Below are 17,877 nucleotides of genomic sequence, written 5' to 3' on the forward strand. Positions count from 1 at the left end.
CAGGGGCCGTCCGGCCGATGAAAGCGCAGCGGGCCCGAGAGGAGAGGGGCCCAAGGTCGGTGGGTTTGCCGTGGCCAGGCTGGGCCAGAGCCGCTCATCCTCCTCCAAGGCACAGGGCTCACTTTCCCCTCGGCTTCCCGCCAGGAATCAGCGATTTATCTAACAGTTGAATCCCCAGCTGCCATTGCTAATTCCCGTAACAACTTCAGTTAGCCTGTTGCAAATTTGCAGGTTCACAAGGCCTCAGTAAGCAGAGATTCTCATCTCCCTTCTCTGCATCCAAATGTAGGGATTCGCATTTCCTGCCTGTCACTTTAAAGACAGAAAAAGAAATTAGCTTAAACTTTGAGTCATTTAGAGTCATTAACTTCACACTTCTACGCATTAATTACAAAGCCCCTTTCCCCCTTGGTAGCTACTTTAACTAGGGCATATTTGCAAAATAGATACTCTCTCTTTGTCCCTGTGTTTTACTTACACATACTAATTGGTGTAATATTCTTCCACTTTGTAACTTTTAGAAATTTCTCCGTAAACATTGTCTATTTTGCACTGATTTCTGAGGTGTCCTTTCTCAGTTTCATTTGTCAGGTCAGTATCTTCACCTGATACAGCTGCCCAGAGTATGGGCTCTCGGGCAGACCCCCGGCTCTCTGCTGACCCCCAGCTGCAGTGCGCTGTGCTCTGACTCCCTGGAGCTTCGTTTCTCTCCTGGTTGGAGTCCAGCCAGGACCTCCCGTGAGTGCTCCTGTGAGGTCCAATGAGGAACCCTCACACAGGGTCCAGCACAAGGCCCGGCGTTGTGTAAGAACCCAGTAATTTTAGACAGACTTACTTTTATCAAAATATTTAGCTTGTTGTCTAAGACTTTTTCCATAAATGTCACCAGAGGCTCCATTTTAAAATAAAAATATTTAATCACGTGTGAAAGAAAAATAATTGGATGACTATGCTGGTTATTACTGGAAGAAATGAATGAAATGCCTTTAAATGTAAAGGAAATGGGGAACTTCTGCGAGCAATCATGATATCTAGGAGCAGGGTGTTTGTCCACTCACATGAAAACTACGACATTGGACACGATAAGCACTAACTCAGAAGACCCCTGCTGGGGGCTGCCAGGGACGGAGTTACCAGAAGTCAGAGTGTGGGGAGACGCTGGAGTTCCAACCCAGCCCAGGAAAGGGATCACTGAAGAGCTGGGGCCTGTGAGCAGCTGTAAACCCAGAGTGCAATATCCGGGGAAAATTTTCTTCAACATGGAAGGTGAAATACAGACGCTTTTTCAGATAAACAAAAGCTGAGAGGATTTGTCAACAGAAGAGAAATGTTAACAAAAGTAGTTAGGGTTGAAGGTAAATGACCACTGATGACAATTGTGTATAAAGGAAGAAATGAAGAGCTCCTGAAACTTATACACACACACACACACAAACACATATACATATATATATATACACACATACATATATATATTATAGAATATATATATTTTTTCTTCTGCAACATGCTTACATTAGGTGAGGTGGTAAATATTTTTATGTAGACTATGATAAGTTAATGGTGTATATGGTAATCCCAAGAGCAACCACTAGAAACATTACAAATAGGTATTGCCAAAAAGCAATAGTATAATTAAAATAGAACTCCAAAACAATTTGTTAGCAGCAAAATATGCAGGAAAGAAAGCCCAAATGAACAGAAAAAGATGAGATAAATAGAATCAAAATGCAAACTATTATAATTACAATAAATATAAGTGGGCTAAACACTCCAATTAATTGTCAGACCCATTTAAAAAGTGAAAGAAAGCATGAGATGCATTTTAAACAGAAAGGCACACATGGGATGGGCGTTAAAGAATGGAAAATGACGTATCAGGCAAACAGCGAGCACACGTGAGCAGCAGGGAGCAGACTGGGGTAAAGCGTCCTGTGAGGGGTTTCAGCAATAGAGTGTGGGAACGTGTCTGGCGTGAACAAGCCTTACCCCAAGGAGCCAAGGAGGAGACGATGCTGGAAGCAGGAGGGCGCAGAAGAATGTGGAGGGCTTTGTCTCAGCTGGTAGCGGACTCCGGGTAGTGTGAACCCATGCAGGACAGGCCGCCATCAGCTGTCTTAGAGCCAGGAGGAGGCTCCTTCTCCAGAGCTTGAGGCCCTTCCCATTCCAGAAGAAACGCCTGGGTTAGACTCCAGGATCAGTCAAACAGTCGTTCTCAGCTAGTACTGGTCCCTGACCCTGTATGTAGAAGTTTTAAGAGTGTAACAGAAGATAGGGGAGGCATTTTTTAAAGTAGTAGGATGTGGGAGGAGACAAAGAAAATATATTCTTTCCCTGTTCCTTATGAAACTCCAGCACTTGATGTGGAGGTTAACATTTGAGTTAATATGTGCAACTCTGGTGGTTTTTTTGCCTTACCCAGTTTGATCAGAACAGTATCTTATGTAATTACTTAAGAAACTTAGGATATGGAAATATTCCTATTCTCTTCTTCTGTATAAAATGTGGGAGCTCCCTTATTTTTATATTGAGACTTTTACCTATCCAAGATCTTTAGAATAATAACTGTGGTCAAAAAGTGCCTTTTTTGCTTATGTAACACTTTTCTGGAAATGTTTTCTTTGCTCTTGGATTTTGGCAGTGGTTTCTGAACATAGCAATGATACAGCTGGCGAAAGTTCCTCCTCAGCTCTTCTCCCGGTTCTCAGCTGAGCAACACTCCCCAGGGACTAGGGTCCGTGATCCTGCTAAGATGTTCCCACTGTGCTCACAGGAAGGACGGAGGCCGACATTCCAAGTTCTTTTTCTCTGATGAAAAATATCCTTTGATAAGAACGACATATGGCCGTGCTTGGGTTCGGATGATGAACAGGATGATTGGTTACCAGGCTCACCATGGGATCAACACGGTCCTGTGTGGCTAAGTTTAATCAGATAGGAATACTTAACACTTTCAGTTCCTGACTGATGTAGGAGCAGCCGCCGTCCCTCTGGGTCCCATCGTTTCATTGGGACAGGCTTTGGCTCACCTCGTTCGAGAACTGCCCGCTCTCTGGAGTAACCACCTTTGTGACACTCTCTGCTCCCAGTCCCCCGTGGCGCCCACCAGGAGGTGAGTGTGACAGGGCGGCTGTGGGTGGGTGGGTGCAAGGGGAGGGAGGAGTAGGGTGTCTTTTGTTTCTTTTACAGTTAAAGGTCTTAGAAACTATTAAATTGCCTCTAGTATCCGAGAAATTTTTATAGATGTAAATTATTAATGCTCATGAAAACCATATTTGGAACCTAAAAACACATACGTATCTCCCTCTTTACATGACTCTAGAAATAAATTATAATAATTAACAGAATCCAAGCTATTTTCATGTTTCCCATTGGAAAGTCTCCCTAAAATATCATGCTAAATTTATAATGGATTTAAAAATTTTCCGAAATCTACCTTTTCTAAAATTATATAAGTGCCCTGAGTTTTGGTTATGCATTCATGCAGTTCAAATCTCTACCTGCTTGGAGAAAACATCATAATTTAATCCTTTGTCAGGGTGAGGAAATGGTGTGGTGGTGTCTCTGTTCCAAATACTTTTCCCTGTTTTCATTTTTTGTTGATTCTTTCTTTCCTAGTAAAAGTTCGGTATCTTACACCTGAGGCCCTTTTGCTTGCCACCCTCTCTTGTTTCTTCTGTTTGTCCCTTTGACTTCAAGCACATTTCATCTGCTCGTGCACAGCTGTCCACCCAGCCTCCCTGCGCCCCAGAGGCTCATCCTTGGGCATCTGTGAGGGCAAAGACGTCAATCACCGCGAGACAGGATCTACCGGGAGCTAGAGCTAAATGTCCCGAGTGTCACGGTAGAGGTCCGCATGGTGAAATGTTGTGTGCGTTTAAGAACAGGTAAGAAGGGCTCTATTGTTAAGCGCCACCCCCCCCCCCCAATAACACACCTGTGCCTCCTTCCATTTCTAAGTCTCAGATTGGTCTTTATTGAGGAGGAGGATGTCTATTTCAGAGGGTCCTCGTAAGTGAAGATCACATTTAAAATGCTTATTTAGAAAAGCTAGAGTTATTCTAGAAGATTATTATTTTATATCTTCCAAATGTTAAAAATCATGCATAAATTTGGAAAGTGCTCTTCTGAAGTCCCTGACATTGGCACTAGGATTCCTCAGGACCCAGGAAATCTGTTTCCTGAGCCAAACAGCTGACGCCGTGGGGTGGTGGAAAGCCCTCCAGGTGTCACAGTCATTCTTTGGTCAGGTTGTGGCTATCAAGGGCTATTGGGAATGGGTGAGCTTGGTTGCATTTTATTTCTAGGGTAGATAAGAAGAGCAACTGAGTGATTTATCTACAGTTATTTACTCAGTCTCAATGTAGAAATCTTTAATATTTTTAGCTCCTTAAAATCAAAAATAATGAGTAAATAAAGACTAAAAATTCTTGCGCTTTGACAACACTTTGTATACTTTAAGGAGCCCTTGCCTCTGTGTTACCATTTGAGCTCACAGATACCTGAGACCCAGCACCTAACTGGCATCATGCAACGTGTGGGTCCAATTTGTACAGGCAAAGAGTGACAGAGGCAGAACCTGGAATCAGGACCCTTAAATCTAAATTCAATATTTTTAGTACCACAATATGCTCCCTAGTGAGGTAGAACCAATGTAAGTAATAATAAGGCCCATGAAACTGGAGACTTACGGGAACAAGGAATGCTAGCACCTTATAGGGGCTTAGTTAAGGGAAGAGAAGATGTAAACTTAAATCTTGCTTGGTCCCCACCGCCCCTCACCTCCCCCAAAAAAAGAGATGGTAATATTGTTTCCTTATTTGGGAAATTGAGGTTGAAACAATCCTGGTAACTTGCCCAAGATGCACAGACCCTAGTAAGGGCTTAAGCTTTCGTTTGGTCATATATTTGATTGATGAGCAAAGCTGTTATTTCCATGATTTCATATTATATATCCTTCCAGTGAGGGAAGTCAGAGAGAATTAAAGGAATATACATGTTATTAGTTATACATATGTTGCTTCTTTTAATTCTTCTACAGAGATAGTATTTCCATTCCAGTTCCTCGAGACTGAAATATACTCATTTTCAGAAAGTTATTTTTCATAACACAAGTTGGTTATTGTCCAAGAGAGCTCAACATACCTATACTTATAAATCTTTACAAACATATTAGAAAGGCCGACACGTCAAGTCTGAGAAACTAAAGAATCCTATTTTTCCTGCATTAGAAGAGTTAGAGTACTTGAGTACAAATGAGAGTGAATATTAGAAAGCATATTAGCTCCTAGATTAAAATGAAAATTCAGGTACAACCTCTGATCAAATGCTTGAATTTTAGCTACTGAATATGGTAATAATTTGTTAAAGTTTTGGTACCAAGGTCAGAATAACCTCCCTTGAAATATAGCCGTGATAACTTGTATTCAGTTATACAGGTGTAAAGTAATATTAACTCACTTTTACACATTTATGCACAGTAAGAAGTTTGAACTAATCCTGGCCGTCTTAGACAAATGGCCCATTATTGAGTGCAGTGTTTGGAAAATGTCTTTGAAATGCAGACGTCACCAAAAAAATGACAGCCCAGTATTGAGCTAAGGAGAGGCTGTTAATAGAGAGGAAACATTCTGAAGTGAGGGCTCAGTAGGAGGTTATACTTCCTTGAATACGTTCATTTAGATGCAGAGAGCGCAACCATCTAAGAACTGTTCGGAGAATTTTCTTTTCCCCAACTGAAAATGTATTTCTCAGGTAATATTAGCAGAGATTTTTACCTGTTCTCTCCTGTGTATCCCTCCTCGTCTAAGACTGAATCAAAGAGATTAAATAACTGGGCATGAAATTTGAAATTTATAGTCTTATTCTTAGACTTAAGACAGACTTGACATGTCATGACCCTAATAGAAAAAAACACCTCTGGAAACACTGAACTCCCTTCGCTTTAAGTTGATAGTCAGGCTCACTCTAAATTTTTCTCCAATGCCTAAGAAGTAGATTCACCAGGAAATAATGAGCCCTGGAGACTTCAGAGCTCCTTTTCCTGCCAGGTGTCATCTTTCAGGATCGATGTGTACATGGCACCTTCAGTTATCTGAACAAAAACACGTCTTAGACTATTAGCTCATGACAGCCCTTCTTTTTCCCAGGAGTCACTCTCAAATTTTCACCTTGGTCTCTTGGCTCTGTAAGTGATACCGTCATTGGTTTGTTGGTTCGTTTACTCAGGAGACTCATTTACATCATTGTGGTTAGCAAAGTACTTGCTTTGTTTTGGGTGGAAATAGAGGTTATAAGACATTTACTGGTACGCAGAGAAGCCCTGTCGTTTGATGACTCCCAGGTCCAAATTAGGAGATGTGCTCTCTTCAGTACACAGTCCTCCTGCCTTTGGGATGTGAAACTTTGCTCTGGCAGGAAGCCCGTGGTGGACCTCTCCACCTTCCCACCAGGAGAATCCCCACTCGAGGCTCTGCACGTTTACATCACCGCAGGAAGCTCCCAAAGCCGCCTTTTAACACGTCCCCATCCACACCGGCAGCACTGTTCTGACTTCTGACATGGGTCAGTTTGCCTGTTCCGGAGCTTCATGGAAACAGAAGCGAGCCTCCTGTGCTCAGCATAGGTATATTAGAGCCATTCGCATTGCTATGCTATCTAATTTTTCCTTTGTTTTTAAATCCTGAGCGGTAATGCACATAATAAATACTGTAAACTAGATATGCCCTTTCTCCTATAGATGGAAATTTGGGTTGTTTCCAGTTCATAAGTAAAGAGACCATAAATTGACTAATACTAGTCTTTTTGTGATTTTTTAAAATTCTCTTGGATACTTACTAGAAGCAAAAATATTTTCCAGAGTTGTGATCTATTTTATTCTAGCATGAGTGATGTGTAAGGATCCAGTTGCTCCATGTCCTCTTCAATGTTTGGTGCTTCCAGTATTTTTATTCATGTATATTTTTATTCAGTTACATATGTTAATCTACTAGGTATGTAATATTAGCTCCCTCTGTTTAATTTGAATTTCCATGTTGTCTGATAATGGTGAGACATTTTCATGTTCTCATTGGCCATCAGTATATATTCTTTTGTGATGTGACTGTTCAAGTCTTTTTCTTAATTTTTATTACTTTCCTCATCTTTTTATTATAGTTTGTTGTGTGATTTTTAAAATATACTCTGGATATAAGTCTTCTTTTCAGAAATAAATCATACAGTCTCTGACTTTGATGTTTATTGCCTTAGTGGTGTGTTTTGATAATCATTTTTAATTTTGATGAAGTCCTATTTATCATTTTTTTCCTTCATGGTTACAAATTTTTATATTCCGTCTAAAAAAGTATTTGCCTACATCAATGTCAAAAATAAGTTTTCTAATATTTTCTTCTAGAAACACCAAAACTTGCATTTCCATACTTTTACTAGGTTCCATTTTGAATTAATGTTGTTTGGTTTATGATGTGGGGTAGGGGTTGGGTTTCAGTCTCTTCCCATTTATTCATCCTGCTGTTCCAACACCCTTTGCTGAAAAGACTTTCTTTTTTCTTTGCTTTAATTAACAATTGACTGGGTATCTGTGAGTCTATTTTTGAAATATTTTCTCTCCTTCTCTTTGTTAATTTTAAAGCCAATATATTATGTCTTAATAGATAAAACTCTACAATATGCTTAACATTAGGCAGCATGAGTCCTCTAACTTTGTGTTCTTTCTAGGGTAGTTTTCACTGTCTTAGATAATTTGCATTTTCATGTACATTTCAGTATTCTCTTATCTCTTTCTACCAAAAGAAAGTCTGTTAAAAATTTTATTAGAATTTTGTGGACTAGATAGATTGACTTGGGGACAATGGACAAATTATCAATATTGTTTTTTCTACCTAGTAAATATAGTATCTAGTTCCATTTATTTAGGACTTCTTTAATTTTTTTAGCAATATTTTATAGGTCTGAGGGTAAAGGTCATAGACGTCTTTTTCTAAATTTATTCCTCAGTATGCTATGTACTTGTGCTTTTGAAAATGGTATTCTACATACTGATTCCAGTTGTTACTGTTAGTCAATAGAAATACGCTTAACTTGTGTACTGATGTTATATTTAGCTAGGATCTTGTTAAATTCACTTAAATGCAATAGAAAAATATACAGGATATAATTGAAAGAATTATTCAGAATGGTCAAGTGGGACTCATCCCAGGTATGCAAGGTGGTTCAACAAAAGAAAAGCAATTAAATTAACATGCCACATTAATAGAAAAAAAAGAAAAAATCACAGGAATTATCTCAGTTGGTGCAGAAATACATTTGATAAAACCAGGCACCCTCATTTGATAAAACCAGGCACCCTCTCTTGATAAAAACACTCAGAAAACTAAGAATGGAAGGAAACATTCATAACATGATAAAGGGCATGTATAAAAATATATACAAACCCCACAGGTAACATTGTACTGAATGGTGAGACACTAAAAGCTTTCCTTCTAAGATCAGGAACAAGGCAGGGATGTGCGCTGGTCCCACTGCTGTTCAGCATTGTACTGGAGGTGCTAGCCAGAACAATTAGGCAAGAAAAAGAAATAAAAGGCATCCAAATTGGGAAAGGAAGGAAATAGTAAAACTTCTTCAATTTGGTTTGCCAGTAATTTGTTAATGATTTTTATAACTTAACGTCTCATTTAATTCATGCACAAAATAGAATATTAACACATCTTTTACAAAGTAGTTATGCAAAGTAAATAATCTATAAAATATACTAGCACGGCATCTGAAATGTTGCACATACTCAATGATCTTAAAGATAACACAAACTACTTCATCAAAGTACTTTGTAAGTAACTTTTTTTGTTTTTATTTGTTCATTTAATTTGGAGGGAAAGTCAGTTGTTTTGCTTTTAGAACTGTCAAGAAAGATGTTGCCATAGTTTCAAGTTTACCAAATCCTTTCCCAGAAACCACTTACATAAGCAAACAGCACTAGAAACCTATTTAGAAAATAAAACTTTATCTATGCTCAGTGTGAGGGAGGACCAGCGTTTCCCATCACAGGCTTTGAAGAGCAATTCTGAAAATCCTGCTTTCCGGAGACATGGTGCAAGCTGAGCAAGAGAAGGACACAGGCACTGATGTGTCCTGCAAACACGGCCACGAGGATGCCCAGGAGGCAGGGTAAGGGCGTAAGAGCTTAGTAAGAACCCGTAATTTGCAGTTTCAGTCTGAGATGACATGCAACGTCTCTTCCTTCTTGATGGTAATGGAACGTGGGACTAAAGGCACATTCATGGGCTATTTTTGTTTTGATAAAACTAGTCTTCTAATTGGGAGCAATGAGGCTAAATATTTATTTTCAAAAGCAATGGAGCCAGGGTTGTAGTTGCAGATAAAAGTAAGTTGTAAGAGAAAAGTTTGCTGACTTGGAATGACTGGCCATAACCATGAGAGTTAGAGTTTTCAAAAGAAGAGCAAGTGACTGGAGAAAGTGAAGGACTCTCCATCACAGCTAAAATGACATTTCTCCAGCAGGTTCAGCACAGCTGCACATTGCAAAGGAAAGGGCAGGGACACCTTTGAGGTGATGGGTGGCCAGAGCCATGTTCCTTTTCTGTGGTGGAAGTGGAAAAAATAGCATAAAAATAATATGCATTCAGCTTTGCAACTCAAATATACAGAGGAAAAATTTAAAGTACTCAGGTAAAGAAGGAAGAAAATAAAGGAGATTCTAGCCCCTATGCATTTTTTCTATCAAATAAAAAGGCAAAGATATGCAAAACTGAACACACATAAAACCAATTTAACAAAAATGGTTACATAATATACACACAAATGCAAGTGTGTACACACACGTATGCTCTCATAAAGTAAAAACACCAAAAACTCTGTTAAACACACACACACACAAAGAATAACATTCAAAACATTGAGAAAACTCAATGAGGACAAAACATAAACCTTAAGAAATATAGAAAATATCTAAAATGTAATGCTTTTCCCTGTCAAGGAAATTAGAGATATGGAGATATAGATACAATTAAAAAATTAAAATTAGTAAGGAAAAAACATGAGTGATAGAGCTATGTTCAAAGTTTAAAGTAAAAAGTAGTGCCATTGCTGAACACACTTAGAATACTCAAATCAAAGTGGCCCTATAAGAATAGAACAGTGAACAATGACCTGAAAGAGCTCCTGAAAACCACACCAATTACAGAGGAAATGCACAAAAGCAATTAACGTAATTAGAGATATAAAGAAAGAAACGGAAGATAGACAATCAGACACCTACATAGAGATAATTGGTGTAACTTTAAGATAACTTATCAAATGCAATGCTAAAAATAATAAATATATGGAAACCTGTAACTGAAATAGAAGAGATGGATCTACAGATAGAAAGCATTTGTACTTCAGAAGAGTGAAATTAACAACTACAACAAAATAAATTTGATGTAGTCAATAGAAATTCCAGCTAAAATAATGCAAAAATGTACACTTCAAGGAATGTTGCAGTTTATTTGGAAGAGTAAATTCTTTATAATTAAGAAAACACTATGCTGGTTTGTATATATTATATCTTCCAGAAAAAGCCACATTCTTTGATACAGTCTTGTGGGGCCAGATGTATTAGTGTTGATTAGGTTGGAATCCTTTGACTGAGTGTTTCCATGGAGATGTGAACCACCCAAGTGTAGGTAATGACTTTCATTAGATTTGTTCATGGAGTTGTGGCTCTGCTATTGAGCATGGGTCTAAATTAAATCACTGGAGCCATATAAAAGCTGATAAACTGGAGGAACTCAATGCAGCTTCAGCAAAGAGAGACACTTTGAAGAACGCACAGGAGCTAAGATTGGAGCTGAAACACAACCCAGGATCAGCAGACACAAGCCATGTGCCTTCCCAGCTAAAAGAGGTTTTCTGGACACCATTGGCCTTCCTTCAGTCAAGGTATACTTGTGTCGATGCCTTCATTTGGACATTTTCATGGCCTTCAGGCTGTAACCTTGTAACCAAATAATCCCCCTTCATAAAAGCCAATGAATTTCTGTTTTATTTTCTTTGTTTATTTAAATTTTATTGAGATTGTTCACATAACCGTACAATCATCCAAAGATCTAAAGGGCACAATCAATTGCCCACGGTACCAACCTACAGCTGTGAAGCCATCACCACAATCAATTTTTTTTGCAATTTTTAGAACATTTTCATTACACTAGAAAAGGAATAAAGACAAAAAAGAAAACTTGAATCCACCCATACTCCTAACCCCATCCCCTCCATTATTGACTCATAGTATTGGCAGAGTATATTGTTGGTGAAGGAATGTTAAAATACTACTAACTGTAGTACATAGTTTGCAATACATGTATTTTCCCCTATATACCCCTCTATTAATAACATCTAGTTACAGTGTCATACATCTGTTCTAGTTCATGAAGGAGAGTTCTAATATTTTCACAGTTAATCACAGACATTGTCCACACACAAGATTCACTGTTTTATACATTCCCATATTTTAACATCCAACTTTCCTTCTGGTGACACATGTGACTCTAAGCTTCCCCTTTCCACCACATTCAAACACCATTCAGCACTGTTAGCTATTCTCACAATAACATGCAACCATCGCCTCTGTCCATTTCCAAACACTTAAGTTCAACTAGTTAAACATTATGTTCATATAAGCAACCACTCCCCATTCTTTAGCCTCATTCTGTATTGTGGTAACTTATATTTCATGTCTGTCAGTTTACATATTATAATTAGTTCATATCAGTGAGACCATAAAATATTTGTCCTTATGTTTCTGACATTTCACTCAATATTGTGCCCTCAAGTTTTCTTCATCAACCTAATTTCTTTTTAAAGAAAGTTTTGTTCACTCATCATACATTCCATCCTAAGTAAGCAGTTGAGGTTTCCTTGTATAATCATGTTGTTCTAGTTTGCTAATGCTGCCAGAATGCAAAACACCAGAGATGGATTGGCTTTTATAAAAGGGGGTTTATTTAGTTACACAGTTACAGTCTTAAGGCCATAAGTGTCCCAGGTAACACATCAGCAATCGGGTACCTTCACTGGAAGATGGCCAGTGGCGCCTGGAAAACCTCTGTTAGCTGGAAAGGCACGTGGCTGGTGTCTGCTCCAAAGTTCTGGTTTCAAAATGGCTTTCTCCCAGGATGTTCCTCTCTAGGCTGCAGTTCCTCAAAAATGTCGCTCTTAGTTGCACTTGGGATATTTGTCCTCTCTCAGCTTCTCTGGAGCAAGAGTCTGCTTTCAATGGCTGTCTTCAAACTGTCTCTCATCTGCAGCTCCTGTGCTTTCTTCAAAGTGTCCCTCCTGGCTGTAGCTCGTCTTCAGAACATCACTCACAGCTGCACTGAGTGCCCTCTGTCCATCAGCTCATTTATATGGCTCCAGTGACTCAACTTAGACCCACCCTGAATGGGCGGAGCAACACCTCCATGGAAATTATCCAATGAGAGTCATCACCCACAGCTGGGTGGGGCGCAGCTCCACAGAAACACTCAAAGAATCACAATCTAATCAACACTGATAATGTCTGGCCACACAAAATTACATCAAAGATAATGGCATTTGGGGGACATAAAACATTCAAACTGGCACGCACATATTTATGCATTCACCACCATCACCACTATCTGTATAAGGACATCTCCATTTGTTCCACAAAGAAAGAGGAAGAGTCAAAGAAGGCAGAGAAAAAAGAAAAAGGAAAAGAAAGAAAGAAAAATATGACAGCTAGAAAGCAACAAAAGGAGAGGTAGAATTAAACTAAAGTACAATAAAAGAATCAGACAACATCACCAATGCCAAGAGTCCCATACCCCTTCTTTTATGTCCCCCTCTTATAAGCATTTAGCTTTGGTATATTGCCTTTGTTACATTAAAGGAAGCACAATACAATGTTTCTGTTAACTATAGTTTTTAGTTTGCATTGATTGTATTTTTCCCCCAATACCACCCAATTTTTAACACATTGCAAGTTTGACATTCATTTGTTTTTCCTCATGTAAAAACATATTTGTACACTTTATCACAATTGTTGAGCACTCTAGGTCTCACTGAGTTGTAAATTCCTGGTCTTTATCTTTCCTTTTTCCTTCTGGTGTCCCACATGCCCCTAACCTTCCTCTTTCAACCATACTCACAGTCATCTTGGTTCAGTGTACTTACATTGCTGTGCTACCATCATCTAGAATTGTGTTCCAAACTTCTCACTCCTGTCTTTTCCTAACTGTTTGTAGTGCTCCCTTTAGTATTTCCTGTAGAGCAGGTATCTTGTTCACAAACTCTTTCATTGTCTGTTTGTCAGAGATTATTTTAAACTCTCCCTCATATTTGAAGGACAGTCTTGCCAGGTATAGGATTCTTAGTTGGTGGTTTTTCTCTATCAGTATCTTAAATATATCACACCACTTCCTTCTTGCCTCCATGGTTTCTACTGAAAAATCCACACATAGTCTTATCAAGCTTCCTTTGTATATGATGGATCGCTTTTCACTTGCTGCTTTCAGGATTCTCTCTTTGTCTTTGATGTTTGATAATCTGATTATTAACTGTCTTGGCGTCGGCCGATTCAGATCTATTCTGTTTGGGGTATGCTGCGCTTCTTGGATCCATTTTATGTCTTTCATAAGAGATGGGAAATTTTCATTGATTATTTTCTCTATTATTGCTTCTGCCCCTTTTCCCTTCTCTTCTCCTTCTGGGACACCCATGATGTGTACATTCATGCATTTCATGTTGCCATTCAATTCCCTGAGATGTTGCTCATATTTTTCCATTATTTCCCTATCTGTTCTTTTGTGTGTAGGATTTCAGGTGTCTTGTTCTTCAGTTCTGAGTGTTTTCTTCTGTCTCTTGAGTTTTCTTCTGTCACCATTGTGTTTTTCATCTCTTGTGCTGTGCCTTTCATTTCCATAGATTCTGCCAGTTGTTTTTTCAAGCTTTCTATTTCTACCTTATATTTGCCCAGTGTTTTCTTCATATCCTTCATCTCTTTTGCCATGTCTTCCTTGAACCCATTGATTTGGTTTTTGAGTTGATTCAGCATATTTCTTTGAAAATCTTTAATTGTTTCATTGAAGTGTAACAATATCTCATCTCTATCTTAATTGAGGTGTAAGTGTATTCCTTTGACTGGGCCATATCTTCATTTTTCCTAGCTTAATTTGTTCTGTTGTGTAGGCATCTGGTTTCCTCAGTTACCCAATCAGATTTTCCCAGAGCAGAATGGGTTCAGGTCTCTGAATGGGTTTATATTCAGTTTTGAGTTCCCCTGAGGGTGTGTCTTAGAAGATTGACAGACTTTCCTGTGAGGCTGCAAGCTGCTGTGCTTTTCCTAACCTGCCCAGCAGGTGGTGCACATCAGCCTGTAGCCCCTGACTGTTGTAAGGAGCTTTGGCCCCTTTTGTTTCTGTTTTGGCTGTTTTCCCCCAGGCGCTGGGGTCTGAATTCTGAAAGGAAGGCAGCACTAGAGCTGGGCCCCACCTCCTTCCTCTTAGGGGAGATACACCCTCTAAGGAGTTATCTTCTGCATTCAAATTTCTCCTTTGTCTCTCTGACTTTGTTATCTCCACCCCTGTTTGGGACAGAAAACTGCAAATTGAAAATGACTGAGGCTTTCTCCACTGAGCCACTCAGATGGAGAAAGGGAAAGAGGGAAAGAAAGCCCCCTTTCAGAGCCAGTCTACAGCCCCCCAGTTTCACCCATCTGTCAGAGAGAGCACCTGGTCTTCTGAGCTCCCTTTCCTGGTAAACAGGAGTTTTCTGTCTCTGTAAGGTCAGTCATATCTAAAAGCCTCTGTCTGCTTGTTAGGGGTTTGTCCATGTTTGTAGCTTGTATTCAGCAGTCCACATCTGTTAATTAAAACCCCAGTTGGAGCTGGCCTGAGCTCTGTTCACTTGCTCCCGGACTGCTGCTTTCTCCCACAGTGAGGTCTTGCAGCTCAGTCTGCCATGGGGAGAGGGGGCTCCCAGCACAGTTCTGCAGTTTTTGCTTACAGATTTTATGCTGTGATCTCAACCATTCCACCGAATCCAGGTTGGTGTATGAAGTTTGGACAGTCACTGCTGTCCCCCAGCAGTTATTCCAGATTATTTACTAGTTGTTCCTGGTTGTCTATTAGTTGCTCCAGGGAACTAACTAAATTTCATCCCTCTCTCTGCTGCCCCTCCCCATTTCTGCTATTTTGCATACAAGCAGCATTAGCAAACAGTCCCAAGGATAAAACATCATTCTATAAATGATTTTCAGATTGGAAATACAATGAAGTATGCCCTGTGGGTTTTAGGGATTGTTTTGGCCCTGTGAACCCTGTTTTCCTTTCAGTTTCTCCCTATGGCAATGAGAATGTTTATCCTATGACTGTCCCTCCTTTATATATTGGCAGCAGATAACTTGTTCTAAGTTTCACAGGTCCACAGTGAGATGGTAATTTTGCCCTAGGACAGACCATGCCTGTAACTGATTTTGATGGGATCTTGTACTTCCCTATTGTTACTGAAATGATTTAAGTTTCTGTGATATTGTGATGGGATGAGTGTGTTTGTATTTGGAAAGAATATGACTTTTTGGGATCCAGGCAGTGGAATGTGCTGGTTTGTGTAAATTATGTCCCCCAGAAAAAGCCATATTCTTTGATGCAATCTTGTGAGGCCAGGCATATTCGTGTTGATTAGGTTGGAATCTTTTAATTGAGTGTTTCCATGGAGATGTGACTCAATCAACTGTGGGCAAGAACTTTGAATAATTGCCATTTAAGGCGTTTCCTCACCCATTAAGGGTGGGCCTTAATTAAATCACTGGAGCCATATAAAAAGCTGACAAACAGAAGGAACTTAGTGTTGTAACTTAGAAAGACATCTTGAAGATGTCCGTTGAAAGCTGATGCTTTGGCGAACACCATATTGAAACAAAACCTGGCAGCAAGCAGATGCCAGCCACGTGCCTTCCCAGCTAACAGGTTTTCCAGACACCATTGGCCATCCTCCAGTGAAGGTACCAGATTGCTGATGTGTTACTTTGGACACTTTATGGCCTTAAGACTGTAACTGTGTAACCAAATAAGCGCCCTTTATAAAAGCCAGCCCATTTCTGGTATTTTACATAACAGCAGCATTAGCAAACCAGAACAAACACCTTAAGAAAACAGTAAAGGAATAGTTAGAAAATATTGAGGGTAATAAAGGGTATGTTTCCTAAATTTTGTATTCCATCAGGAATTTTATTAGTCTTGTAACTTTCCAGAAAAAATCTACTTTAAAACATAATCCTATTAAACAATACAACATTGAAAGTAAAGAACACTTGTGGATGAATTGTTTAAAAATATTTGTTATAAGAATTAAATCCATTTAATTATAGAATTAAACTAAATCAGTGAGGAAATTATGGTCATTATATGTAATGTTTATGGTATATTTAAGAAAGAATTTGTATAGTGCAAAAATGAATATTTAAATAAAATAAATACCTACAAGCTTAATATTTTTAAGTGCTTCTAAGATGCCAGGAATCTTTATAAGACATTGAAAATATTGTGAAAAATGAATGAAAATTCTGTTCTGGGAAAGGAAAATTAAGTCCTCAGATTAGTTTGAAATGAAAGGTTAGAAACAATACAGATTTCTACTTGAATGAAATAAAAACAGCTGAATCTGTTAACATGGTTACAATGTCTTATTAGATACAGAGATTTCTCTGTATTATCCTAGATCTTTAAATTAAATTTTACCAGGAATATGGATGAGGAATCTGCATTTTAGACAATCTTCCAAGGTGATGTAATGCTCATGAAAATTTGAGCACCAGTCTTCCTAATTGTTGGATAAGCCAATAAGCAACTGAAATAATCATGGAAATGACAGGAGAACAAGGTCATGCAAGTGTCCACACACTGTACCTCCTGAGAAATTTCTATGAAGCAAGCAGCCTTTGGACTGGAACTGGGTGAGAACAAAATTGGTACAAGTAGTTGGGAGTAGTAAGGACACAGCTTTTTTCTTGTGGAATTCAGAATGCACACAGATTTAACAACTTAGCCGACACTTGGATAATTAGAGAAAACAAAAGAATCATGAAACATCTTTCCATTGTTACAGCTAATCATTTATTTCCCTTGAATGATATTTATCTCATGAGTAACCACGATAATGTGTGAAAATTTCGTGAATGTGTTTCAATTTTGAATATCTTTAATCTCTTACCATGGACCCAGTCTCTGGCAACAATTTTATATTAACACTTTTAATAAATATAACATTTTTAAATTAATGAAAAATAATTCATGGTTTTGATAATTCTTTTCCGTTGCTTACTAGATTCAATTCATAAATTTGCAATACAAAAGGCATTTAATGCAAGACATAGAGAGGAAGCTAAAAAATTTCCCGCTTAGTTAGCCATGGTTAGAATATGTACACAAGTTAGTGCAACTTCCCAACATAAGTTATTTTGTTATGGTGGGGTCACAAGTCTTAGAATATATAACAGACTCTTTTTTAATGATTCAAATTCTAACTTTCTAAATATAAGACATAGCTACTTTCATGTTATCACTGATGCCTAACTGCCAATTAAATAGGAGATACTATATAAAATATTTACTGTCTTATGCATGAAAATATGAGTTATTTTGACACCAGGAAACAGATAGCTCTCTGACCAAAGAATTAATCTATAAGGAAGCTTGCACACAGCCTTTTCAGATATGAGTAAATTTCACAGTTTAATTTATTGGCAATCTTCTGGCAGTTTTCATAAATTGCATGAGGTAGAGATGACAAGTTCTATGGAAAATGAAAGGGATCAGAATAACAAACAGCGGTTCAGCAGCATCATGCAATTTTTCTACTGGGAAC

At 38.6% G+C, this 17,877-nt stretch overlaps 1 long non-coding RNA gene across 3 annotated transcripts in view; it reads left to right on the forward strand.

Annotated features, from left to right (window-relative positions):
• Nucleotides 1–2,819: 2,819 nt before the first annotated feature.
• The window catches only part of LOC119516876, an 86,200-nt gene continuing 71,142 nt past the window's right edge, over nucleotides 2,820–17,877 (forward strand). For all 3 annotated transcript variants that reach the window (XR_005213393.1, XR_005213395.1, XR_005213394.1), the window contains exon 1: nucleotides 2,820–3,112. This is a non-coding gene — a long non-coding RNA (uncharacterized LOC119516876). The remainder of the gene's footprint in view (nucleotides 3,113–17,877) is intronic.

The sequence above is a fragment of the Choloepus didactylus genome, chromosome 20 (genome assembly GCF_015220235.1).
Source record: "Choloepus didactylus isolate mChoDid1 chromosome 20, mChoDid1.pri, whole genome shotgun sequence".
NCBI classification, from domain to species: Eukaryota; Metazoa; Chordata; class Mammalia; order Pilosa; family Megalonychidae; genus Choloepus; species Choloepus didactylus.